This window comes from Corythoichthys intestinalis, chromosome 11 (assembly GCF_030265065.1).
Source record: "Corythoichthys intestinalis isolate RoL2023-P3 chromosome 11, ASM3026506v1, whole genome shotgun sequence".
In the NCBI taxonomy this organism is placed as follows: Eukaryota; Metazoa; Chordata; class Actinopteri; order Syngnathiformes; family Syngnathidae; genus Corythoichthys; species Corythoichthys intestinalis.
The window spans coordinates 7,219,455-7,240,656 of NC_080405.1; the positions used below are offsets into that span (position 1 = coordinate 7,219,455).

Sequence of the window (21,202 nt, forward strand, 5' to 3'; positions counted from 1 at the left end):
AACGGTGGGTTTTCTCAAATTGAGATTACAACTGTGGAATTAAGCAAGTAACTTTTTGTTACGCAGCATTAGCTTTAGCCATGTCAGTGTAAGATTGGTAAGGGATTCAGACGCAAAGGGCGCTGTGGCTTAGCTGGTCAAAGTGCCTGTCTAGTAAACAGGAGATCCTGGGTTCAACTCCCAGCAGTGCCTGCTGTCCCGTTGTGAGTTCTTTCAGAACACTGAACAAATATGCGAGGATAGGCTTGGTTATTTGAAGCAACTTTTTTCAGCATTGTCAAGAAAGCCTCTTTGTGTCAAACACTGAGCTGGAGACCACCCATAAACCAATGGTGGGTTTTCTCAAATTGAGATTACAACTGTGGAATTAAGCAAGTAACTTTTTGTTACCCAGCATTAGCTTTAGCCATGTCAGTGTAAGATTGGTAAGGGATTCAGACCCAAAGGGCGCTTTGGCTTAGCTGGTCAAAGTACCTGTCTAGTAAACAGGAGATCCTGGGTTCAACTCCCAGCAGTGCCAGCTGTGCCGTTGTGAGTTCTTTCAGAACACTGAACAAATATGTGAGGATAGGCTTGGTTCTTTGAAGCAACTGTTTTCAGCATGGTCAAGAAAGCCTCTTTGTGTCAGGACACTTACTCTGAGACCCGAGGGAACAATTTGCAATCGACTTGAGACCGATGTGAGGTTACACCCAACTTACTCCTAAAATTATTGGCAACCTGCAAGTTCTCCAGCCCTGACACCCAACTACTCTAAGTTATTTATTTAGTCATTATTTGACATTTAATAGATCTGCTGAGACTCACATTTGGAAGCTTCTAGGAATTCAAAAGTGAATCTATGTTTTATTGTTTAGCAAATTGTTGTAATTTCCATATTTAATTTCATTTCCAGCCAAAACGTGTCTCTGTGGCGCAATCGGTCAGCGCGCTCGGCTGTTAACCGAGAGGCTGGTGGTTCAAATCCACCCAGGGACGTTTCCCATTAAATCCTGTCTTCTGAGCTTGATTAATGTTTCAAGGTCTTGTGTTTTGCAATTACACGCAGCATTTAAACTGTATACTAGAATTTGCTGGGCTATGGTGTGTCAGTCAGTCAAACACTGAGCTGGAGACCACCCATAAACCAACGGTGGGTTTTCTCAAATTGAGATTACAACTGTGGAATTAAGCAAGGAAATTCTTGTTACCCAGCATTAGTTTTACCCAGGTCAGTGGAAGATTGGTAAGGGGTTCAGATGCAAAGGGTGCTGTGGCTTAGCTGGTCAAAGTGCCTGTCTTGTAAACAGGAGATCCTGGGTTCAACTCCCAGCAGTGCCTGCTGTTCCGTTATGAGTTCTTTCAGAGCACTGAATAAATATGCACGGATAGGCATGGTTATTTGAAGCAACTGTTTTCAGCATTGTCAAGAAAGCCTCTTTCTGTCAAATACTGAGCTGGAGAGCACCCATAAACCAACGGTGGGTTTTTCTCAAATTGAGATTACAACTGTGGAATTAAGCAAGTAACTTTTTGTTACCCAGCATTAGCTTTAGCCATGTCAGTGTAAGATTGGTAAGGGATTCAGACGCAAAGGGCGCTGTGGCTTAGCTGGTCAAAGTACCTGTCTAGTAAACAGGAGATCCTGGGTTCAACTCCCAGCAGTGCCTCCTGTGCCGTTGTGAGTTCTTTCAGAACACTGAACAAATATGCGAGGATAGGCTTGGTTCTTTGAAGCAACTGTTTTCAGCATGGTCAAGAAAGCCTCTTTGTGTCAGGACACTTACTCTGAGACCCGAGGGAACAATTTGCAATCGACTTGAGACCGATGTGAGGTTACACCCAACTTACTCCTAAAATTATTGGCAACCTGCAAGTTCTCCAGCCCTGACACCCAACTACTCTAAGTTATTTATTTAGTCATTATTCGACATTTACTAGATCTGCTGAGACTCACATTTGGTAGCTTCTAGGAATTCAAAAGTGAGTTTTATTGTTTAGCAAATTGTTGTAATTTCCATATTTAATTACATTTCCAGCCAAAGAGTGTCTCTGTGGCGCAATCGGTCAGCGCGCTCGGCTGTTAACCGAGAGGCTGGTGGTTCAAATCCACCCAGGGACGTTTCCCGTTAAATCCTGTGTTCTGAGCTTGATAAATGTTTCAAGGTCTTGTGTTTTGCAATTATATGCAGCATTTGAACTGTATACTAGAATTTGCTGGGCTATGGTGTGTCACTCAGTCAAATACTGAGTTGGAGAGCACCCATAAACCAACGGTGGGTTTTCTCAAATTGAGATTACAACTGTGGAATTAAGCAAGTAACTTTTTGTTACCCAGCATTAGCTTTAGCCATGTCAGTGAAAGATTGGTAAGGGATTCAGACACAAAGGGCGCTGTGGCTTAGCTAGTCAAAGTGCCTGTCTAGTAAACAGGAGATCCTGGGTTCAACTCCCAGCAGTTCCTGCTGTTCTGTTGTGAGTTCTTTCAGAACACTGAACAAATTTGCCAGAATAGGCTTGGGTCTTTGAAGCAACTGTTTTCAGCATGGTCAAGAAAGCCTCTTTGTGTCAGGACACTTACTCTGAGACCCGAGGGAACAATTTGCAATCGACTTGAGACTGATGCAAGGTTACACCCAACTTACTCCTAAAATTGGCAACCTGCAAGTTCTCCAGCCCTTACACCCAACTACTCTAAGGTATTTATTTGGTCATTATTCGACATTTAATAGATCTGCTGAGACTCACATTTGGTAGCTTTTAGGAATTCAAAAGTGAATCTATGTTTTATTGTTTAGCAAATTGTTGTAATTTCCATATTTAATTAAATTTCCAGCCAAAAGTGTCTCTGTGGTGCAATCGGTCAGCGCGCTCGGCTGTTAACTGGGAGGCTGGTGGTACAAATCCACTCAAGGGCGTTTCCCATTAAATCCTGTGTTCTGAGCTTGGTTAATGTTTCAAGGTCTTGTGTTTTGCAATTACACGCAGCATTTGAACTGTATACTAGAATTTGCTGGGCTATGGTGTGTCACTCAGTCAAACGCTGAGCTGGAGAGCACCCATAAACCAACGGTGGGTTTTCTCAAATTGAGATTACAACTGTGGAATTAAGCAAGTAACTTTTTGTTACGCAGCATTAGCTTTAGCCATGTCAGTGTAAGATTGGTAAGGGATTCAGACGCAAAGGGCGCTGTGGCTTAGCTGGTCAAAGTGCCTGTCTAGTAAACAGGAGATCCTGGGTTCAACTCCCAGCAGTGCCTGCTGTCCCGTTGTGAGTTCTTTCAGAACACTGAACAAATATGCGAGGATAGGCTTGGTTATTTGAAGCAACTTTTTTCAGCATTGTCAAGAAAGCCTCTTTGTGTCAAACACTGAGCTGGAGACCACCCATAAACCAATGGTGGGTTTTCTCAAATTGAGATTACAACTGTGGAATTAAGCAAGTAACTTTTTGTTACCCAGCATTAGCTTTAGCCATGTCAGTGTAAGATTGGTAAGGGATTCAGACCCAAAGGGCGCTTTGGCTTAGCTGGTCAAAGTACCTGTCTAGTAAACAGGAGATCCTGGGTTCAACTCCCAGCAGTGCCAGCTGTGCCGTTGTGAGTTCTTTCAGAACACTGAACAAATATGTGAGGATAGGCTTGGTTCTTTGAAGCAACTGTTTTCAGCATGGTCAAGAAAGCCTCTTTGTGTCAGGACACTTACTCTGAGACCCGAGGGAACAATTTGCAATCGACTTGAGACCGATGTGAGGTTACACCCAACTTACTCCTAAAATTATTGGCAACCTGCAAGTTCTCCAGCCCTGACACCCAACTACTCTAAGTTATTTATTTAGTCATTATTTGACATTTAATAGATCTGCTGAGACTCACATTTGGAAGCTTCTAGGAATTCAAAAGTGAATCTATGTTTTATTGTTTAGCAAATTGTTGTAATTTCCATATTTAATTTCATTTCCAGCCAAAACGTGTCTCTGTGGCGCAATCGGTCAGCGCGCTCGGCTGTTAACCGAGAGGCTGGTGGTTCAAATCCACCCAGTGACGTTTCCCATTAAATCCTGTCTTCTGAGCTTGATTAATGTTTCAAGGTCTTGTGTTTTGCAATTACACGCAGCATTTAAACTGTATACTAGAATTTGCTGGGCTATGGTGTGTCAGTCAGTCAAACACTGAGCTGGAGACCACCCATAAACCAACGGTGGGTTTTCTCAAATTGAGATTACAACTGTGGAATTAAGCAAGGAAATTCTTGTTACCCAGCATTAGTTTTACCCAGGTCAGTGGAAGATTGGTAAGGGGTTCAGATGCAAAGGGTGCTGTGGCTTAGCTGGTCAAAGTGCCTGTCTTGTAAACAGGAGATCCTGGGTTCAACTCCCAGCAGTGCCTGCTGTTCCGTTATGAGTTCTTTCAGAGCACTGAATAAATATGCACGGATAGGCATGGTTATTTGAAGCAACTGTTTTCAGCATTGTCAAGAAAGCCTCTTTCTGTCAAATACTGAGCTGGAGAGCACCCATAAACCAACGGTGGGTTTTTCTCAAATTGAGATTACAACTGTGGAATTAAGCAAGTAACTTTTTGTTACCCAGCATTAGCTTTAGCCATGTCAGTGTAAGATTGGTAAGGGATTCAGACGCAAAGGACGCTGTGGCTTAGCTGGTCAAAGTACCTGTCTAGTAAACAGGAGATCCTGGGTTCAACTCCCAGCAGTGCCTCCTGTGCCGTTGTGAGTTCTTTCAGAACACTGAACAAATATGTGAGGATAGGCTTTGTTCTTTGAAGCAACTGTTGTCAGCATGGTCAAGAAAACCTCTTTGTTTCAGGACACTTACTGTGAGACCCGAGGGAATAATTTGCAATCGACTTGAGACCGATGCAAGGTTACACCCAACTTACTCCTAAAATTATTGGCAACCTGCAAGTTCTCCACCCCTGACACCCAACTACTTTAAGGGCGCTGTGGCTTAGCTGGTCAAAGTGCCTGTCTAGTAAACAGGAGATCCTGGGTTCAACTCCCTGCTCTGCCATTGTGAGGTCTTTCACAACACTGAGCAAGTATGCGAGGATAGGCTTGGTTCTTTGAAGAAACTGTTTTCAGCATTGTCAAGAAAGCCTCTTTGTTTCAGGACACTTACTGTGAGAACCGAGGGAATAATTTGCAATCGACTTGAGACCGATGCAAGGTTACACCGAACTTACTCCTAAAATTATTGGCAACCTGCAAGTTCTCCACCCCTGACACCCAACTACTCTAAGGTATTTATTTGGTTCATTATTCGACATTTAATAGATCTGCTGAGACTCACATTTGGTAGCTTCTAGGAATTCAAAAGTGAGTTTTATTGTTTAGCAAATTGTTGTAATTTCCATATTTAATTACATTTCCAGCCAAAGAGTGTCTCTGTGGCGCAATCGGTCAGCGCGCTCGGCTGTTAACCGAGAGGCTGGTGGTTCAAATCCACCCAGGGACGTTTCCTGTTATATCCTGTGTTCTGAGCTTGATAAATGTTTCAAGGTCTTGTGTTTTGCAATTATATGCAGCATTTGAACTGTATACTAGAATTTGCTGGGCTATGGTGTGTCACTCAGTCAAATACTGAGCTGGAGACCACCCATAAACCAATGGTGGGTTTTCTCAAATTGAGATTACAACTGTGGAATTAAGCAAGTAACTTTTTGTTACCCAGCATTAGCTTTAGCCATGTCAGTGAAAGATTGGTAAGGGATTCAGACACAAAGGGCGCTGTGGCTTAGCTAGTCAAAGTGCCTGTCTAGTAAACAGGAGATCCTGGGTTCAACTCCCAGCAGTTCCTGCTGTTCTGTTGTGAGTTCTTTCAGAACACTGAACAAATTTGCCAGAATAGGCTTGGGTCTTTGAAGCAACTGTTTTCAGCATGGTCAAGAAAGCCTCTTTGTGTCAGGACACTTACTCTGAGACCCGAGGGAACAATTTGCAATCGACTTGAGACTGATGCAAGGTTACACCCAACTTACTCCTAAAATTATTGGCAACCTGCAAGTTCTCCAGCCCTGACACCCAACTACTCTAAGTTATTTATTTAGTCATTATTTGACATTTAATAGATCTGCTGAGACTCACATTTGGAAGCTTCTAGGAATTCAAAAGTGAATCTATGTTTTATTGTTTAGCAAATTGTTGTAATTTCCATATTTAATTTCATTTCCAGACAAAATGTGTCTCTGTGGCGCAATCGGTCAGCGCGCTCGGCTGTTAACCGAGAGGCTGGTGGTTCAAATCCACCCAGGGACGTTTCGCATTAAATCCTGTCTTCTGAGCTTGATTAATGTTTCAAGGTCTTGTGTTTTGCAATTACACGCAGCATTTAAACTGTATACTAGAATTTGCTGGGCTATGGTGTGTCAGTCAGTCAAACACTGAGCTGGAGACCACCCATAAACCAACGGTGGGTTTTCTCAAATTGAGATTACAACTGTGGAATTAAGCAAGGAAATTCTTGTTACCCAGCATTAGTTTTACCCAGGTCAGTGGAAGATTGGTAAGGGGTTTAGATGCAAAGGGTGCTGTGGCTTAGCTGGTCAAAGTGCCTGTCTTGTAAACAGGAGATCCTGGGTTCAACTCCCAGCAGTGCCTGCTGTTCCGTTATGAGTTCTTTCAGAGCACTGAATAAATATGCACGGATAGGCATGGTTATTTGAAGCAACTGTTTTCAGCATTGTCAAGAAAGCCTCTTTCTGTCAAATACTGAGCTGGAGAGCACCCATAAACCAACGGTGGGTTTTTCTCAAATTGAGATTACAACTGTGGAATTAAGCAAGTAACTTTTTGTTACCCAGCATTAGCTTTAGCCATGTCAGTGTAAGATTGGTAAGGGATTCAGACGCAAAGGGCGCTGTGGCTTAGCTGGTCAAAGTACCTGTCTAGTAAACAGGAGATCCTGGGTTCAACTCCCAGCAGTGCCTCCTGTGCCGTTGTGAGTTCTTTCAGAACACTGAAAAAATATGTGAGGATAGGCTTTGTTCTTTGAAGCAACTGTTGTCAGCATGGTCAAGAAAACCTCTTTGTTTCAGGACACTTACTGTGAGACCCGAGGGAATAATTTGCAATCGACTTGAGACCGATGCAAGGTTACACCCAACTTACTCCTAAAATTATTGGCAACCTGCAAGTTCTCCACCCCTGACACCCAACTACTTTAAGGGCGCTGTGGCTTAGCTGGTCAAAGTGCCTGTCTAGTAAACAGGAGATCCTGGGTTCAACTCCCTGCTCTGCCATTGTGAGGTCTTTCACAACACTGAGCAAGTATGCGAGGATAGGCTTGGTTCTTTGAAGAAACTGTTTTCAGCATTGTCAAGAAAGCCTCTTTGTTTCAGGACACTTACTGTGAGACCCGAGGGAATAATTTGCAATCGACTTGAGACCGATGCAAGGTTACACCGAACTTACTCCTAAAATTATTGGCAACCTGCAAGTTCTCCACCCCTGACACCCAACTACTCTAAGGTATTTATTTGGTTCATTATTCGACATTTAATAGATCTGCTGAGACTCACATTTGGTAGCTTCTAGGAATTCAAAAGTGAGTTTTATTGTTTAGCAAATTGTTGTAATTTCCATATTTAATTACATTTCCAGCCAAAGAGTGTCTCTGTGGCGCAATCGGTCAGCGCGCTCGGCTGTTAACCGAGAGGCTGGTGGTTCAAATCCACCCAGGGACGTTTCCTGTTAAATCCTGTGTTCTGAGCTTGATAAATGTTTCAAGGTCTTGTGTTTTGCAATTATATGCAGCATTTGAACTGTATACTAGAATTTGCTGGGCTATGGTGTGTCACTCAGTCAAATACTGAGCTGGAGAGCACCCATAAACCAACGGTGGGTTTTCTCAAATTGAGATTACAACTGTGGAATTAAGCAAGTAACTTTTTGTTACCCAGCATTAGCTTTAGCCATGTCAGTGAAAGATTGGTAAGGGATTCAGACACAAAGGGCGCTGTGGCTTAGCTAGTCAAAGTGCCTGTCTAGTAAACAGGAGATCCTGGGTTCAACTCCCAGCAGTTCCTGCTGTTCTGTTGTGAGTTCTTTCAGAACACTGAACAAATTTGCCAGAATAGGCTTGGGTCTTTGAAGCAACTGTTTTCAGCATGGTCAAGAAAGCCTCTTTGTGTCAGGACACTTACTCTGAGACCCGAGGGAACAATTTGCAATCGACTTGAGACTGATGCAAGGTTACACCCAACTTACTCCTAAAATTGGCAACCTGCAAGTTCTCCAGCCCTTACACCCAACTACTCTAAGGTATTTATTTGGACATTATTCGACATTTAATAGATCTGCTGAGACTCACATTTGGTAGCTTTTAGGAATTCAAAAGTGAATCTATGTTTTATTGTTTAGCAAATTGTTGTAATTTCCATATTTAATTAAATTTCCAGCCAAAAGTGTCTCTGTGGTGCAATCGGTCAGCGCGCTCGGCTGTTAACTGGGAGGCTAGTGGTACAAATCCACTCAAGGGCGTTTCCCATTAAATCCTGTGTTCTGAGCTTGGTTAATGTTTCAAGGTCTTGTGTTTTGCAATTACACGCAGCATTTGAACTGTATACTAGAATTTGCTGGGCTATGGTGTGTCACTCAGTCAAACGCTGAGCTGGAGAGCACCCATAAACCAACGGTGGGTTTTCTCAAATTGAGCTTACAACTGTGGAATTAAGCAAGTAACTTTTTGTTACGCAGCATTAGCTTTAGCAATGTCAGTGTAAGATTGGTAAGGGATTCAGACGCAAAGGGCGCTGTGGCTTAGCTGGTCAAAGTGCCTGTCTAGTAAACAGGAGATCCTGGGTTCAACTCCCAGCAGTGCCTGCTGTCCCGTTGTGAGTTCTTTCAGAACACTGAACAAATATGCGAGGATAGGCTTGGTTATTTGAAGCAACTTTTTTCAGCATTGTCAAGAAAGCCTCTTTGTGTCAAACACTGAGCTGGAGACCACCCATAAACCAATGGTGGGTTTTCTCAAATTGAGATTACAACTGTGGAATTAAGCAAGTAACTTTTTGTTACGCAGCATTAGCTTTAGCCATGTCAGTGTAAGATTGGTAAGGGATTCAGACGCAAAGGGCGCTGTGGCTTAGCTGGTCAAAGTGCCTGTCTAGTAAACAGAAGATACTGGGTTCAACTCCCAGCAGTGCCTGCTGTGCCGTTGTGAGTTCTTTCAGAACACTGAACAAATATGCGAGGATAGGCTTGGTTATTTGAAGCATCTGTTTTCAGCATTGTCAAGAAAGCCTCTTTGTGTCAAACACTGAGCTGGAGAGCACCCATAAACCAATGGTGGGTTTTCTCAAATTGAGATTACAACTGTGGAATTAAGCAAGTAACTTTTTGTTACCCAGCATTAGCTTTAGCCATGTCAGTGTAAGATTGGTAAGGGATTCAGACGCAAAGGGCGCTGTGGCTTAGCTGGTCAAAGTACCTGTCTAGTAAACAGGAGATCCTGGGTTCAACTCCCAGCAGTGCCTCCTGTGCCGTTGTGAGTTCTTTCAGAACACTGAACAAATATGCGAGGATAGGCTTGGTTCTTTGAAGCAACTTTTTTCAGCATGGTCAAGAAAGCCTCTTTGTGTCAGGACACTTACTCTGAGACCCGAGGGAACAATTTGCAATCGACTTGAGACCGATGTGAGGTTACACCCAACTTACTCCTAAAATTATTGGCAACCTGCAAGTTCTCCAGCCCTGACACCCAACTACTCTAAGTTATTTATTTAGTCATTATTCGACATTTACTAGATCTGCTGAGACTCACATTTGGTAGCTTCTAGGAATTCAAAAGTGAGTTTTATTGTTTAGCAAATTGTTGTAATTTCCATATTTAATTACATTTCCAGCCAAAGAGTGTCTCTGTGGCGCAATCGGTCAGCGCGCTCGGCTGTTAACCGAGAGGCTGGTGGTTCAAATCCACCCAGGGACGTTTCCTGTTAAATCCTGTGTTCTGAGCTTGATAAATGTTTCAAGGTCTTGTGTTTTGCAATTATATGCAGCATTTGAACTGTATACTAGAATTTGCTGGGCTATGGTGTGTCACTCAGTCAAATACTGAGCTGGAGAGCACCCATAAACCAACGGTGGGTTTTCTCAAATTGAGATTACAACTGTGGAATTAAGCAAGTAACTTTTTGTTACCCAGCATTAGCTTTAGCCATGTCAGTGAAAGATTGGTAAGGGATTCAGACACAAAGGGCGCTGTGGCTTAGCTAGTCAAAGTGCCTGTCTAGTAAACAGGAGATCCTGGGTTCAACTCCCAGCAGTTCCTGCTGTTCTGTTGTGAGTTCTTTCAGAACACTGAACAAATTTGCCAGAATAGGCTTGGGTCTTTGAAGCAACTGTTTTCAGCATGGTCAAGAAAGCCTCTTTGTGTCAGGACACTTACTCTGAGACCCGAGGGAACAATTTGCAATCGACTTGAGACTGATGCAAGGTTACACCCAACTTACTCCTAAAATTGGCAACCTGCAAGTTCTCCAGCCCTTACACCCAACTACTCTAAGGTATTTATTTGGTCATTATTCGACATTTAATAGATCTGCCGAGACTCACATTTGGTAGCTTTTAGGAATTCAAAAGTGAATCTATGTTTTATTGTTTAGCAAATTGTTGTAATGTCCATATTTAATTAAATTTCCAGCCAAAAGTGTCTCTGTGGTGCAATCGGTCAGCGCGCTCGGCTGTTAACTGGGAGGCTGGTGGTACAAATCCACTCAAGGGCGTTTCCCATTAAATCCTGTGTTCTGAGCTTGGTTAATGTTTCAAGGTCTTGTGTTTTGCAATTACACGCAGCATTTGAACTGTATACTAGAATTTGCTGGGCTATGGTGTGTCACTCAGTCAAACGCTGCGCTGGAGAGCACCCATAAACCAACGGTGGGTTTTCTCAAATTGAGATTACAACTGTGGAATTAAGCAAGTAACTTTTTGTTACGCAGCATTAGCTTTAGCCATGTCAGTGTAAGATTGGTAAGGGATTCAGACGCAAAGGGCGCTGTGGCTTAGCTGGTCAAAGTGCCTGTCTAGTAAACAGGAGATCCTGGGTTCAACTCCCAGCAGTGCCTGCTGTCCCGTTGTGAGTTCTTTCAGAACACTGAACAAATATGCGAGGATAGGCTTGGTTCTTTGAAGCAATTGTTTTCAGCATGGTCAAGAAAGCCTCTTTGTGTCAGGACACTTACTCTGAGAGCCGAGGGAACAATTTGCAATCGACTTGAGACCGATGTGAGGTTACACCCAACTTACTCCTAAAATTATTGGCAACCTGCAAGTTCTCCAGCCCTGACACCCAACTACTCTAAGTTATTTATTTAGTCATTATTTGACATTTAATAGATCTGCTGAGACTCACATTTGGAAGCTTCTAGGAATTCAAAAGTGAATCTATGTTTTATTGTTTAGCAAATTGTTGTAATTTCCATATTTAATTTCATTTCCAGACAAAATGTGTCTCTGTGGCGCAATCGGTCAGCGCGCTCGGCTGTTAACCGAGAGGCTGGTGGTTCAAATCCACCCAGGGACGTTTCCCATTAAATCCTGTCTTCTGAGCTTGATTAATGTTTCAAGGTCTTGTGTTTTGCAATTACACGCAGCATTTAAACTGTATACTAGAATTTGCTGGGCTATGGTGTGTCAGTCAGTCAAACACTGAGCTGGAGACCACCCATAAACCAACGGTGGGTTTTCTCAAATTGAGATTACAACTGTGGAATTAAGCAAGGAAATTCTTGTTACCCAGCATTAGTTTTACCCAGGTCAGTGGAAGATTGGTAAGGGGTTTAGATGCAAAGGGTGCTGTGGCTTAGCTGGTCAAAGTGCCTGTCTTGTAAACAGGAGATCCTGGGTTCAACTCCCAGCAGTGCCTGCTGTTCCGTTATGAGTTCTTTCAGAGCACTGAATAAATATGCACGGATAGGCATGGTTATTTGAAGCAACTGTTTTCAGCATTGTCAAGAAAGCCTCTTTCTGTCAAATACTGAGCTGGAGAGCACCCATAAACCAACGGTGGGTTTTTCTCAAATTGAGATTACAACTGTGGAATTAAGCAAGTAACTTTTTGTTACCCAGCATTAGCTTTAGCCATGTCAGTGTAAGATTGGTAAGGGATTCAGACGCAAAGGGCGCTGTGGCTTAGCTGGTCAAAGTACCTGTCTAGTAAACAGGAGATCCTGGGTTCAACTCCCAGCAGTGCCTCCTGTGCCGTTGTGAGTTCTTTCAGAACACTGAAAAAATATGTGAGGATAGGCTTTGTTCTTTGAAGCAACTGTTGTCAGCATGGTCAAGAAAACCTCTTTGTTTCAGGACACTTACTGTGAGACCCGAGGGAATAATTTGCAATCGACTTGAGACCGATGCAAGGTTACACCCAACTTACTCCTAAAATTATTGGCAACCTGCAAGTTCTCCACCCCTGACACCCAACTACTTTAAGGGCGCTGTGGCTTAGCTGGTCAAAGTGCCTGTCTAGTAAACAGGAGATCCTGGTTTCAACTCCCTGCTCTGCCATTGTGAGGTCTTTCACAACACTGAGCAAGTATGCGAGGATAGGCTTGGTTCTTTGAAGAAACTGTTTTCAGCATTGTCAAGAAAGCCTCTTTGTTTCAGGACACTTACTGTGAGACCCGAGGGAATAATTTGCAATCGACTTGAGACCGATGCAAGGTTACACCGAACTTACTCCTAAAATTATTGGCAACCTGCAAGTTCTCCACCCCTGACACCCAACTACTCTAAGGTATTTATATGGTTCATTATTCGACATTTAATAGATCTGCTGAGACTCACATTTGGTAGCTTCTAGGAATTCAAAAGTGAGTTTTATTGTTTAGCAAATTGTTGTAATTTCCATATTTAATTACATTTCCAGCCAAAGAGTGTCTCTGTGGCGCAATCGGTCAGCGCGCTCGGCTGTTAACCGAGAGGCTGGTGGTTCAAATCCACCCAGGGACGTTTCCTGTTAAATCCTGTGTTCTGAGCTTGATAAATGTTTCAAGGTCTTGTGTTTTGCAATTATATGCAGCATTTGAACTGTATACTAGAATTTGCTGGGCTATGGTGTGTCACTCAGTCAAATACTGAGCTGGAGAGCACCCATAAACCAACGGTGGGTTTTCTCAAATTGAGATTACAACTGTGGAATTAAGCAAGTAACTTTTTGTTACCCAGCATTAGCTTTAGCCATGTCAGTGAAAGATTGGTAAGGGATTCAGACACAAAGGGCGCTGTGGCTTAGCTAGTCAAAGTGCCTGTCTAGTAAACAGGAGATCCTGGGTTCAACTCCCAGCAGTTCCTGCTGTTCTGTTGTGAGTTCTTTCAGAACACTGAACAAATTTGCCAGAATAGGCTTGGGTCTTTGAAGCAACTGTTTTCAGCATGGTCAAGAAAGCCTCTTTGTGTCAGGACACTTACTCTGAGACCCGAGGGAACAATTTGCAATCGACTTGAGACTGATGCAAGGTTACACCCAACTTACTCCTAAAATTGGCAACCTGCAAGTTCTCCAGCCCTTACACCCAACTACTCTAAGGTATTTATTTGGACATTATTCGACATTTAATAGATCTGCTGAGACTCACATTTGGTAGCTTTTAGGAATTCAAAAGTGAATCTATGTTTTATTGTTTAGCAAATTGTTGTAATTTCCATATTTAATTAAATTTCCAGCCAAAAGTGTCTCTGTGGTGCAATCGGTCAGCGCGCTCGGCTGTTAACTGGGAGGCTAGTGGTACAAATCCACTCAAGGGCGTTTCCCATTAAATCCTGTGTTCTGAGCTTGGTTAATGTTTCAAGGTCTTGTGTTTTGCAATTACACGCAGCATTTGAACTGTATACTAGAATTTGCTGGGCTATGGTGTGTCACTCAGTCAAACGCTGAGCTGGAGAGCACCCATAAACCAACGGTGGGTTTTCTCAAATTGAGCTTACAACTGTGGAATTAAGCAAGTAACTTTTTGTTACGCAGCATTAGCTTTAGCAATGTCAGTGTAAGATTGGTAAGGGATTCAGACGCAAAGGGCGCTGTGGCTTAGCTGGTCAAAGTGCCTGTCTAGTAAACAGGAGATCCTGGGTTCAACTCCCAGCAGTGCCTGCTGTCCCGTTGTGAGTTCTTTCAGAACACTGAACAAATATGCGAGGATAGGCTTGGTTATTTGAAGCAACTTTTTTCAGCATTGTCAAGAAAGCCTCTTTGTGTCAAACACTGAGCTGGAGACCACCCATAAACCAATGATGGGTTTTCTCAAATTGAGATTACAACTGTGGAATTAAGCAAGTAACTTTTTGTTACGCAGCATTAGCTTTAGCCATGTCAGTGTAAGATTGGTAAGGGATTCAGACGCAAAGGGCGCTGTGGCTTAGCTGGTCAAAGTGCCTGTCTAGTAAACAGAAGATACTGGGTTCAACTCCCAGCAGTGCCTGCTGTGCCGTTGTGAGTTCTTTCAGAACACTGAACAAATATGCGAGGATAGGCTTGGTTATTTGAAGCATCTGTTTTCAGCATTGTCAAGAAAGCCTCTTTGTGTCAAACACTGAGCTGGAGAGCACCCATAAACCAATGGTGGGTTTTCTCAAATTGAGATTACAACTGTGGAATTAAGCAAGTAACTTTTTGTTACCCAGCATTAGCTTTAGCCATGTCAGTGTAAGATTGGTAAGGGATTCAGACGCAAAGGGCGCTGTGGCTTAGCTGGTCAAAGTACCTGTCTAGTAAACAGGAGATCCTGGGTTCAACTCCCAGCAGTGCCTCCTGTGCCGTTGTGAGTTCTTTCAGAACACTGAACAAATATGCGAGGATAGGCTTGGTTCTTTGAAGCAACTTTTTTCAGCATGGTCAAGAAAGCCTCTTTGTGTCAGGACACTTACTCTGAGACCCGAGGGAACAATTTGCAATCGACTTGAGACCGATGTGAGGTTACACCCAACTTAGTCCTAAAATTATTGGCAACCTGCAAGTTCTCCAGCCCTGACACCCAACTACTCTAAGTTATTTATTTAGTCATTATTCGACATTTACTAGATCTGCTGAGACTCACATTTGGTAGCTTCTAGGAATTCAAAAGTGAGTTTTATTGTTTAGCAAATTGTTGTAATTTCCATATTTAATTACATTTCCAGCCAAAGAGTGTCTCTGTGGCGCAATCGGTCAGCGCGCTCGGCTGTTAACCGAGGGGCTGGTGGTTCAAATCCACCCAGGGACGTTTCCTGTTAAATCCTGTGTTCTGAGCTTGATAAATGTTTCAAGGTCTTGTGTTTTGCAATTATATGCAGCATTTGAACTGTATACTAGAATTTGCTGGGCTATGGTGTGTCACTCAGTCAAATACTGAGCTGGAGAGCACCCATAAACCAACGGTGGGTTTTCTAAAATTGAGATTACAACTGTGGAATTAAGCAAGTAACTTTTTGTTACCCAGCATTAGCTTTAGCCATGTCAGTGAAAGATTGGTAAGGGATTCAGACACAAAGGGCGCTGTGGCTTAGCTAGTCAAAGTGCCTGTCTAGTAAACAGGAGATCCTGGGTTCAACTCCCAGCAGTTCCTGCTGTTCTGTTGTGAGTTCTTTCAGAACACTGAACAAATTTGCCAGAATAGGCTTGGGTCTTTGAAGCAGCTGTTTTCAGCATGGTCAAGAAAGCCTCTTTGTGTCAGGACACTTACTCTGAGACCCGAGGGAACAATTTGCAATCGACTTGAGACTGATGCAAGGTTACACCCAACTTACTCCTAAAATTGGCAACCTGCAAGTTCTCCAGCCCTTACACCCAACTACTCTAAGGTATTTATTTGGTCATTATTCGACATTTAATAGATCTGCCGAGACTCACATTTGGTAGCTTTTAGGAATTCAAAAGTGAATCTATGTTTTATTGTTTAGCAAATTGTTGTAATGTCCATATTTAATTAAATTTCCAGCCAAAAGTGTCTCTGTGGTGCAATCGGTCAGCGCGCTCGGCTGTTAACTGGGAGGCTGGTGGTACAAATCCACTCAAGGGCGTTTCCCATTAAATCCTGTGTTCTGAGCTTGGTTAATGTTTCAAGGTCTTGTGTTTTGCAATTACACGCAGCATTTGAACTGTATACTAGAATTTGCTGGGCTATGGTGTGTCACTCAGTCAAACGCTGCGCTGGAGAGCACCCATAAACCAACGGTGGGTTTTCTCAAATTGAGATTACAACTGTGGAATTAAGCAAGTAACTTTTTGTTACGCAGCATTAGCTTTAGCCATGTCAGTGTAAGATTGGTAAGGGATTCAGACGCAAAGGGCGCTGTGGCTTAGCTGGTCAAAGTGCCTGTCTAGTAAACAGGAGATCCTGGGTTCAACTCCCAGCAGTGCCTGCTGTCCCGTTGTGAGTTCTTTCAGAACACTGAACAAATATGCGAGGATAGGCTTGGTTATTTGAAGCACCTTTTTTCAGCATTGTCTAGAAAGCCTCTTTGTGTCAAACACTGAGCTGGAGACCACCCATAAACCAATGGTGGGTTTTCTCAAATTGAGATTACAACTGTGGAATTAAGCAAGTAACTTTTTGTTACCCAGCATTAGCTTTAGCCATGTCAGTGTAAGATTGGTAAGGGATTCAGACCCAAAGGGCGCTTTGGCTTAGCTGGTCAAAGTACCTGTCTAGTAAACAGGAGATCCTGGGTTCAACTCCCAGCAGTGCCAGCTGTGCCGTTGTGAGTTCTTTCAGAACACTGAACAAATATGTGAGGATAGGCTTGGTTCTTTGAAGCAACTGTTTTCAGCATGGTCAAGAAAGCCTCTTTGTGTCAGGACACTTACTCTGAGACCCGAGGGAACAATTTGCAATCGACTTGAGACCGATGTGAGGTTACACCCAACTTACTCCTAAAATTATTGGCAACCTGCAAGTTCTCCAGCCCTGACACCCAACTACTCTAAGTTATTTATTTAGTCATTATTTGACATTTAATAGATCTGCTGAGACTCACATTTGGAAGCTTCTAGGAATTCAAAAGTGAATCTATGTTTTATTGTTTAGCAAATTGTTGTAATTTCCATATTTAATTTCATTTCCAGCCAAAACGTGTCTCTGTGGCGCAATCGGTCAGCGCGCTCGGCTGTTAACCGAGAGGCTGGTGGTTCAAATCCACCCAGGGACGTTTCCCATTAAATCCTGTCTTCTGAGCTTGATTAATATTTCAAGGTCTTGTGTTTTGCAATTACACGCAGCATTTAAACTGTATACTAGAATTTGCTGGGCTATGGTGTGTCAGTCAGTCAAACACTGAGCTGGAGACCACCCATAAACCAACGGTGGGTTTTCTCAAATTGAGATTACAACTGTGGAATTAAGCAAGGAAATTCTTGTTACCCAGCATTAGTTTTACCCAGGTCAGTGGAAGATTGGTAAGGGGTTCAGATGCAAAAGGTGCTGTGGCTTAGCTGGTCAAAGTGCCTGTCTTGTAAACAGGAGATCCTGGGTTTAACTCCCAGCAGTGCCTGCTGTTCCATTATGAGTTCTTTCAGAGCACTGAATAAATATGCACGGATAGGCATGGTTATTTGAAGCAACTGTTTTCAGCATTGTCAAGAAAGCCTCTTTCTGTCAAATACTGAGCTGGAGAGCACCCATAAACCAACGGTGGGTTTTTCTCAAATTGAGATTACAACTGTGGAATTAAGCAAGTAACTTTTTGTTACCCAGCATTAGCTTTAGCCATGTCAGTGTAAGATTGGTAAGGGATTCAGACGCAAAGGGCGCTGTGGCTTAGCTGGTCAAAGTACCTGTCTAGTAAACAGGAGATCCTGGGTTCAACTCCCAGCAGTGCCTCCTGTGCCGTTGTGAGTTCTTTCAGAACACTGAACAAATATGTGAGGATAGGCTTTGTTCTTTGAAGCAACTGTTGTCAGCATGGTCAAGAAAACCTCTTTGTTTCAGGACACTTACTGTGAGACCCGAGGGAATAATTTGCAATCGACTTGAGACCGATGCAAGGTTACACCCAACTTACTCCTAAAATTATTGGCAACCTGCAAGTTCTCCACCCCTGACACCCAACTACTTTAAGGGCGCTGTGGCTTAGCTGGTCAAAGTGCCTGTCTAGTAAACAGGAGATCCTGGGTTCAACTCCCTGCTCTGCCATTGTGAGGTCTTTCACAACACTGAGCAAGTATGCGAGGATAGGCTTGGTTCTTTGAAGAAACTGTTTTCAGCATTGTCAAGAAAGCCTCTTTGTTTCAGGACACTTACTGTGAGACCCGAGGGAATAATTTGCAATCGACTTGAGACCGATGCAAGGTTACACCGAACTTACTCCTAAAATTATTGGCAACCTGCAAGTTCTCCACCCCTGACACCCAACTACTCTAAGGTATTTATTTGATTCATTATTCGACATTTAATAGATCTGCTGAGACTCACATTTGGTAGCTTCTAGGAATTCAAAAGTGAGTTTTATTGTTTAGCAAATTGTTGTAATTTCCATATTTAATTACATTTCCAGCCAAACAGTGTCTCTGTGGCGCAATCGGTCAGCGCGCTCGGCTGTTAACCGAGAGGCTGGTGGTTCAAATCCACCCAGGGACGTTTCCTGTTAAATCCTGTGTTCTGAGCTTGATAAATGTTTCAAGGTCTTGTGTTTTGCAATTATATGCAGCATTTGAACTGTATACTAGAATTTGCTGGGCTATGGTGTGTCACTCAGTCAAATACTGAGCTGGAGAGCACCCATAAACCAACGGTGGGTTTTCTCAAATTGAGATTACAACTGTGGAATTAAGCAAGTAACTTTTTGTTACCCAGCATTAGCTTTAGCCATGTCAGTGAAAGATTGGTAAGGGATTCAGACACAAAGGGCGCTGTGGCTTAGCTAGTCAAAGTGCCTGTCTAGTAAACAGGAGATCCTGGGTTCAACTCCCAGCAGTTCCTGCTGTTCTGTTGTGAGTTCTTTCAGAACACTAAACAAATTTGCCAGAATAGGCTTGGGTCTTTGAAGCAACTGTTTTCAGCATGGTCAAGAAAGCCTCTTTGTGTCAGGACACTTACTCTGAGACCCGAGGGAACAATTTGCAATCGACTTGAGACTGATGCAAGGTTACACCCAACTTACTCCTAAAATTGGCAACCTGCAAGTTCTCCAGCCCTTACACCCAACTACTCTAAGGTATTTATTTGGACATTATTCGACATTTAATAGATCTGCTGAGACTCACATTTGGTAGCTTTTAGGAATTCAAAAGTGAATCTATGTTTTATTGTTTAGCAAATTGTTGTAATTTCCATATTTAATTAAATTTCCAGCCAAAAGTGTCTCTGTGGTTCAATCGGTCAGCGCGCTCGGCTGTTCACTGGGAGGCTAGTGGTACAAATCCACTCAAGGGCGTTTCCCATTAAATCCTGTGTTCTGAGCTTGGTTAATGTTTCAAGGTCTTGTGTTTTGCAATTACACGCAGCATTTGAACTGTATACTAGAATTTGCTGGGCTATGGTGTGTCACTCAGTCAAACGCTGAGCTGGAGAGCACCCATAAACCAACGGTGGGTTTTCTCAAATTGAGCTTACAACTGTGGAATTAAGCAAGTAACTTTTTGTTACGCAGCATTAGCTTTAGCCATGTCAGTGTAAGATTGGTAAGGGATTCAGACGCAAAGGGCGCTGTGGCTTAGCTGGTCAAAGTGCCTGTCTAGTAAACAGGACATCCTGGGTTCAACTCCCAGCAGTGCCTGCTGTCCCGTTGTGAGTTCTTTCAGAACACTGAACAAATATGCGAGGATAGGCTTGGTTATTTGAAGCAACTTTTTTCAGCATTGTCAAGAAAGCCTCTTTGTGTCAAACACTGAGCTGGAGACCACCCATAAACCAATGGTGGGTTTTCTCAAATTGAGATTACAACTGTGGAATTAAGCAAGTAACTTTTTGTTACGCAGCATTAGCTTTAGCCATGTCAGTGTAAGATTGGTAAGGGACTCAGACGCAAAGGGCGCTGTGGCTTAGCTGGTCAAAGTGCCTGTCTAGTAAACAGAAGATACTGGGTTCAACTCCCAGCAGTGCCTGCTGTGCTGTTGTGAGTTCTTTCAGAACACTGAACAAATATGCGAGGATAGGCTTGGTTATTTGAAGCATCTGTTTTCAGCATTGTCAAGAAAGCCTCTTTGTGTCAAACACTGAGCTGGAGAGCACCCATAAACCAATGGTGGGTTTTCTCAAATTGAGATTACAACTGTGGAATTAAGCAAGTAACTTTTTGTTACCCAGCATTAGCTTTAGCCATGTCAGTGTAAGATTGGTAAGGGATTCAGACGCAAAGGGCGCTGTGGCTTAGCTGGTCAAAGTACCTGTCTAGTAAACAGGAGATCCTGGGTTCAACTCCCAGCAGTGCCTCCTGTGCCGTTGTGAGTTCTTTCAGAACACTGAACAAATATGCGAGGATAGGCTTGGTTCTTTGAAGCAACTTTTTTCAGCATGGTCAAGAAAGCCTCTTTGTGTCAGGACACTTACTCTGAGACCCGAGGGAACAATTTGCAATCGACTTGAGACCGATGTGAGGTTACACCCAACTTACTCCTAAAATTATTGGCAACCTGCAAGTTCTCCAGCCCTGACACCCAACTACTCTAAGTTATTTATTTAGCCATTATTCGACATTTACTAGATCTGCTGAGACTCACATTTGGTAGCTTCTAGGAATTCAAAAGTGAGTTTTATTGTTTAGCAAATTGTTGTAATTTCCATATTTAATTACATTTCCAGCCAAAGAGTGTCTCTGTGGCGCAATCGGTCAGCGCGCTCGGCTGTTAACCGAGAGGCTGGTGGTTCAAATCCACCCAGGGACGTTTCCTGTTAAATCCTGTGTTCTGAGCTTGATAAATGTTTCAAGGTCTTGTGTTTTGCAATTATATGCAGCATTTGAACTGTATACTAGAATTTGCTGGGCTATGGTGTGTCACTCAGTCAAATACTGAGCTGGAGAGCACCCATAAACCAACGGTGGGTTTTCTCAAATTGAGATTACAACTGTGGAATTAAGCAAGTAACTTTTTGTTACCCAGCATTAGCTTTAGCCATGTCAGTGAAAGATTGGTAAGGGATTCAGACACAAAGGGCGCTGTGGCTTAGCTAGTCAAAGTGCCTGTCTAGTAAACAGGAGATCCTGGGTTCAACTCCCAGCAGTTCCTGCTGTTCTGTTGTGAGTTCTTTCAGAACACTGAACAAATTTGCCAGAATAGGCTTGGGTCTTTGAAGCA

At 43.0% G+C, this 21,202-nt stretch overlaps 31 non-coding genes across 31 annotated transcripts; all 31 read left to right on the forward strand.

Moving 5' to 3' along the window:
- The first annotated feature begins 118 nt into the window (after window positions 1–118).
- On the forward strand, window positions 119–192 carry trnat-agu (transfer RNA threonine (anticodon AGU)). Its single transcript has one exon. It is a non-coding gene; the product is annotated as a tRNA-Thr (tRNA).
- A 712-nt stretch (window positions 193–904) lies between these two features.
- trnan-guu (transfer RNA asparagine (anticodon GUU)) lies at window positions 905–978 on the forward strand. The gene has a single exon. It is a non-coding gene; the product is annotated as a tRNA-Asn (tRNA).
- Window positions 979–1,246: 268 nt separating this feature from the next.
- Window positions 1,247–1,320, forward strand: trnat-ugu (transfer RNA threonine (anticodon UGU)). Its single transcript has one exon. It is a non-coding gene; the product is annotated as a tRNA-Thr (tRNA).
- A 255-nt stretch (window positions 1,321–1,575) lies between these two features.
- Window positions 1,576–1,649, forward strand: trnat-agu (transfer RNA threonine (anticodon AGU)). The gene has a single exon. It is a non-coding gene; the product is annotated as a tRNA-Thr (tRNA).
- A 378-nt stretch (window positions 1,650–2,027) lies between these two features.
- Window positions 2,028–2,101, forward strand: trnan-guu (transfer RNA asparagine (anticodon GUU)). The gene has a single exon. It is a non-coding gene; the product is annotated as a tRNA-Asn (tRNA).
- A 1,064-nt stretch (window positions 2,102–3,165) lies between these two features.
- Window positions 3,166–3,239, forward strand: trnat-agu (transfer RNA threonine (anticodon AGU)). Its single transcript has one exon. It is a non-coding gene; the product is annotated as a tRNA-Thr (tRNA).
- Window positions 3,240–3,951: 712 nt separating this feature from the next.
- Window positions 3,952–4,025, forward strand: trnan-guu (transfer RNA asparagine (anticodon GUU)). The gene has a single exon. It is a non-coding gene; the product is annotated as a tRNA-Asn (tRNA).
- Window positions 4,026–4,293: 268 nt separating this feature from the next.
- On the forward strand, window positions 4,294–4,367 carry trnat-ugu (transfer RNA threonine (anticodon UGU)). Its single transcript has one exon. It is a non-coding gene; the product is annotated as a tRNA-Thr (tRNA).
- Window positions 4,368–5,378: 1,011 nt separating this feature from the next.
- On the forward strand, window positions 5,379–5,452 carry trnan-guu (transfer RNA asparagine (anticodon GUU)). The gene has a single exon. It is a non-coding gene; the product is annotated as a tRNA-Asn (tRNA).
- A 726-nt stretch (window positions 5,453–6,178) lies between these two features.
- Window positions 6,179–6,252, forward strand: trnan-guu (transfer RNA asparagine (anticodon GUU)). Its single transcript has one exon. It is a non-coding gene; the product is annotated as a tRNA-Asn (tRNA).
- A 268-nt stretch (window positions 6,253–6,520) lies between these two features.
- On the forward strand, window positions 6,521–6,594 carry trnat-ugu (transfer RNA threonine (anticodon UGU)). The gene has a single exon. It is a non-coding gene; the product is annotated as a tRNA-Thr (tRNA).
- Window positions 6,595–6,849: 255 nt separating this feature from the next.
- On the forward strand, window positions 6,850–6,923 carry trnat-agu (transfer RNA threonine (anticodon AGU)). Its single transcript has one exon. It is a non-coding gene; the product is annotated as a tRNA-Thr (tRNA).
- A 682-nt stretch (window positions 6,924–7,605) lies between these two features.
- trnan-guu (transfer RNA asparagine (anticodon GUU)) lies at window positions 7,606–7,679 on the forward strand. The gene has a single exon. It is a non-coding gene; the product is annotated as a tRNA-Asn (tRNA).
- Window positions 7,680–8,743: 1,064 nt separating this feature from the next.
- On the forward strand, window positions 8,744–8,817 carry trnat-agu (transfer RNA threonine (anticodon AGU)). The gene has a single exon. It is a non-coding gene; the product is annotated as a tRNA-Thr (tRNA).
- Window positions 8,818–9,399: 582 nt separating this feature from the next.
- On the forward strand, window positions 9,400–9,473 carry trnat-agu (transfer RNA threonine (anticodon AGU)). Its single transcript has one exon. It is a non-coding gene; the product is annotated as a tRNA-Thr (tRNA).
- Window positions 9,474–9,851: 378 nt separating this feature from the next.
- Window positions 9,852–9,925, forward strand: trnan-guu (transfer RNA asparagine (anticodon GUU)). Its single transcript has one exon. It is a non-coding gene; the product is annotated as a tRNA-Asn (tRNA).
- A 1,064-nt stretch (window positions 9,926–10,989) lies between these two features.
- On the forward strand, window positions 10,990–11,063 carry trnat-agu (transfer RNA threonine (anticodon AGU)). Its single transcript has one exon. It is a non-coding gene; the product is annotated as a tRNA-Thr (tRNA).
- Window positions 11,064–11,447: 384 nt separating this feature from the next.
- On the forward strand, window positions 11,448–11,521 carry trnan-guu (transfer RNA asparagine (anticodon GUU)). Its single transcript has one exon. It is a non-coding gene; the product is annotated as a tRNA-Asn (tRNA).
- A 268-nt stretch (window positions 11,522–11,789) lies between these two features.
- On the forward strand, window positions 11,790–11,863 carry trnat-ugu (transfer RNA threonine (anticodon UGU)). Its single transcript has one exon. It is a non-coding gene; the product is annotated as a tRNA-Thr (tRNA).
- A 255-nt stretch (window positions 11,864–12,118) lies between these two features.
- trnat-agu (transfer RNA threonine (anticodon AGU)) lies at window positions 12,119–12,192 on the forward strand. Its single transcript has one exon. It is a non-coding gene; the product is annotated as a tRNA-Thr (tRNA).
- Window positions 12,193–12,874: 682 nt separating this feature from the next.
- trnan-guu (transfer RNA asparagine (anticodon GUU)) lies at window positions 12,875–12,948 on the forward strand. Its single transcript has one exon. It is a non-coding gene; the product is annotated as a tRNA-Asn (tRNA).
- A 1,064-nt stretch (window positions 12,949–14,012) lies between these two features.
- trnat-agu (transfer RNA threonine (anticodon AGU)) lies at window positions 14,013–14,086 on the forward strand. Its single transcript has one exon. It is a non-coding gene; the product is annotated as a tRNA-Thr (tRNA).
- A 582-nt stretch (window positions 14,087–14,668) lies between these two features.
- trnat-agu (transfer RNA threonine (anticodon AGU)) lies at window positions 14,669–14,742 on the forward strand. Its single transcript has one exon. It is a non-coding gene; the product is annotated as a tRNA-Thr (tRNA).
- Window positions 14,743–15,120: 378 nt separating this feature from the next.
- trnan-guu (transfer RNA asparagine (anticodon GUU)) lies at window positions 15,121–15,194 on the forward strand. The gene has a single exon. It is a non-coding gene; the product is annotated as a tRNA-Asn (tRNA).
- Window positions 15,195–16,258: 1,064 nt separating this feature from the next.
- Window positions 16,259–16,332, forward strand: trnat-agu (transfer RNA threonine (anticodon AGU)). Its single transcript has one exon. It is a non-coding gene; the product is annotated as a tRNA-Thr (tRNA).
- A 712-nt stretch (window positions 16,333–17,044) lies between these two features.
- Window positions 17,045–17,118, forward strand: trnan-guu (transfer RNA asparagine (anticodon GUU)). Its single transcript has one exon. It is a non-coding gene; the product is annotated as a tRNA-Asn (tRNA).
- Window positions 17,119–17,386: 268 nt separating this feature from the next.
- Window positions 17,387–17,460, forward strand: trnat-ugu (transfer RNA threonine (anticodon UGU)). The gene has a single exon. It is a non-coding gene; the product is annotated as a tRNA-Thr (tRNA).
- A 255-nt stretch (window positions 17,461–17,715) lies between these two features.
- trnat-agu (transfer RNA threonine (anticodon AGU)) lies at window positions 17,716–17,789 on the forward strand. The gene has a single exon. It is a non-coding gene; the product is annotated as a tRNA-Thr (tRNA).
- Window positions 17,790–18,471: 682 nt separating this feature from the next.
- On the forward strand, window positions 18,472–18,545 carry trnan-guu (transfer RNA asparagine (anticodon GUU)). The gene has a single exon. It is a non-coding gene; the product is annotated as a tRNA-Asn (tRNA).
- A 1,720-nt stretch (window positions 18,546–20,265) lies between these two features.
- Window positions 20,266–20,339, forward strand: trnat-agu (transfer RNA threonine (anticodon AGU)). The gene has a single exon. It is a non-coding gene; the product is annotated as a tRNA-Thr (tRNA).
- Window positions 20,340–20,717: 378 nt separating this feature from the next.
- Window positions 20,718–20,791, forward strand: trnan-guu (transfer RNA asparagine (anticodon GUU)). The gene has a single exon. It is a non-coding gene; the product is annotated as a tRNA-Asn (tRNA).
- Window positions 20,792–21,202: the final 411 nt, after the last annotated feature.